Genomic DNA, 3,206 nt, shown 5'->3' with positions numbered 1-3,206 from the left:
GATTTTTATTTCCCTTCTTTTATTTATTAAGAGAATATTCAGTCCTAACAAGGATGCAATCCTGAAAAGGGTGCCAAACAAAGACATTCTGTCAAGGTGGTTCTTGGATTATTAATTATTAACTATTGTTGGATGTCATTTTCTGTATGTAAACAGAAGCTTAGAGTGTTTATACCTTTCACACAGTTATATAACTTTTAGAAAACTATCAAGATGCAGCTTTCAAAAACCTGTTGAACATTTTACGTAATTTATTATCATACTCAACAGTACTCCTGAAAGAGAAAACTGGAGACAATTTAACTTACAATAAATTAGGGAAGAGTTAGGGAAATTAAGCTGCATTGATGAAATCAATTATGAAGCCATTTAAAACTAAACACATAGAGTGATGCCTGCAACATGTTGGACTGGGAAGCTCTGAGTTCTCCCATGGAAACCTAAAGAAACAACCAGAAACTAGCTGAAATAACCTTATAAGAGCTCTGGAAAACAGTCAAACAAAGATCTATAGCAACAAATTGAATATCCAGTAGGAAAAAGCCAGATTCAAAGTGGTAGGAGATTTCATGTCTTTACTCACACTTGCCCTGACACCTATCTGGTACACTGAAAGAATAGTCTATAAGAGGGGTCACCCCAGTTCCCTGTTACCTGTCTCAAACCAGAACTATCAGAGATGATCTTATTTTCAATGTTGTAACCCAACTGGAGGCTGTCTAAAAGACTGCCATCTGTTTCATCTAACTCTAAGCTTGAACTGAAAAGCAGCTAGAATGGCTCATAGCAGCTTCAGGGGAAATATAGGTGTACTGAGATCAGGGGCAAATTAAGAGTGAAGGCATGCAATATATCATATAAAGCCCTAAGGAGAAGCTTGGATGTGAATTTTAGGGATATTAAGGAATTCAAAAAGCAGCCATGTATTCAGGGGAGTTAAAAAAGCCACACACAACCCAGGCAAGATGCATACTCATAAAGAACTAAATAGACCTTCAGCTTTCATGTTGGGCTGATCCCAAGACTAACAGCATGCCAAGTTAATAAGTGAAGGATTATCAGGACAGGGAACAAATCTACAAAGAGAGGGATAGGTAGTTGTTGTTCCAAATCCCAATTAAACAAACACAAAACATACAAAAAAAAATGAATACACAATTCATTAAAAAGAAGAAAATAAATTGGCAGAAACTGTTCCTGAACAAGCACAGGTATCGGACTTAGAAGACAAAGAGTTTTAAAACAAGTGTTTTAAATATGCTGAAATTGTGAAAAGAAATATTTGACAGAGAATTAAAGGAAATCAGGTAAATCATATATGAATAAAATGATAATATTAAAAAAGATATAGAAATTATGGAGCATAAGGAACAGAAAGAAAAAATGCAGAAATGTGAACAGACCCTAAAGGACTTATAGGAGACCATCATGTAGAGTAATATACATATTATCAGAGTCCCAGAAGGAGAAGAGAGAGAGAATGGCAGAGAGACTCTTTAAGGAAATAATGAACAAAAACACCCCAAACCGGATGTAAGAGCTGAATGATCAACAAATCCAAGAAACTCAAATAATTCCAGCAGGATAAACTCAAAGATATCCACACCCACATACATTATGTTCAAACTGTTGAAAAACAAAGAGATTCTCTTGGAACAGGTAAGAAAACATGACTCATGAAGTACAAGGGATCCTGGATAAGACTATCAATAGATTTCTGATCAGAAACCTTGGATGACATAAGGCAGTGGGATAATACATTAAAGTGCTGGAAAAAAACCTGTCTACCAAGAATTCTGTATGAAGTAAAAATGTCCTTCAAAAGTGAGGGAGTAATTAAGACAATCTCAGATAATCAAAAGCCAGAAGAGTTTATTACCATTAAAACTGTGATAAATATAAATGGAATATTCAGGTTCAAATGAAAGAACAATAGCCAGTAACTCAAAGCCATATGAACATGTAAAGACCTCCAGTAAAGATAAATATATGTGCCAAGGTAAAATAATGTACTTTTGTTAATTTTGTTTGTATCTCTACTTTTTCTTTTCTACAAGGTTTAAAAGATGAATGTATAAAAATAATTATGCATCTATGTTAATATGTACACCAGTTATAAAGATGAAATTACTGACATCAGTAACATTAATAGGGAGAGGGGAACAGAAATGCAGTCGTTGGACTTTGTAGACAAAGAATTTGAAAACAACTATCTTATGTATGCTGAAATTTCTGTAGGAAAAACTTGAGAAAGAACTAAAGGAAACCAGGTAAATCACATATGAATAAAATGACAATATCAAAAGTAATCTAGAAAGTATGGAGTCTAAGGCACAGAAAGAAAAAATAAGGAAATGTTAACAAACTCTAAAGCACTTAGAGGACATCATCATGTGGTCTAATATACACATAATCAGAGCCCAGAAGGAGAGGAGAGAGAGTGGAACAGAGAGATTATCTGAAGAAATAATGAACAACAACTCTCCAAACTGAATTTAAGACCTGACTAATAAAGAAATCCAAGAAACTCAAAGAATTTCAGATAGGATAAACTCAAAGATATCCACACCCACATATAGTATCTTTAAACTGTTGAAAAACAAAGACAAGAGACTATCGTGAGGGCAGCAAAGGAAGCATGATCCATTAGGTGCAACGGATCCTGAATAAGACTATCAACAGATTTCTCATCAGAAACCTTGGATGCCATAAAGCAGTATGATGATATATTTCAAGTACTGAAAGAAAAAACTGTAAATCAAGAATTCTACATCAGGTAAAAATGTCCTTTAAAAATGAAAGTGATTAAGATAATCTCAGATAAACAAAAGCTGAAAGAATTCATTAGCACTAGAACAGACTTACAAGAAATGTAAAAGGAGACATTCAGGTTCAATGAAAGGACAATGGAAAGTAACTCAAGGCCATATGAAGATATGAAGACCTCTGGAAAAGGTAACTATATGGGGAAGTATAAAATCATGTACTTTTGTAATTTTGGTTTATAACTCTACATTTTCATTTTTACAAGATTTAAAACATGAATGTATAAAAATCATTATGCATCTATGTTAATATGTACACAATGTATAAAGATGAAATTAGTGGCATCAATATCATTAGTTGGGACAGGGGAACAGAGCTGTACAGGAGTAGAGTTTTTGTATGGCATTGCAGCTAAATTCGTATCAATCAAAAATAGATTT

This window comes from Equus przewalskii, chromosome 30 (genome assembly GCF_037783145.1).
Source record: "Equus przewalskii isolate Varuska chromosome 30, EquPr2, whole genome shotgun sequence".
Classification (NCBI taxonomy): domain Eukaryota; kingdom Metazoa; phylum Chordata; class Mammalia; order Perissodactyla; family Equidae; genus Equus; species Equus przewalskii.
This window is presented reverse-complemented; position numbering follows the sequence as displayed.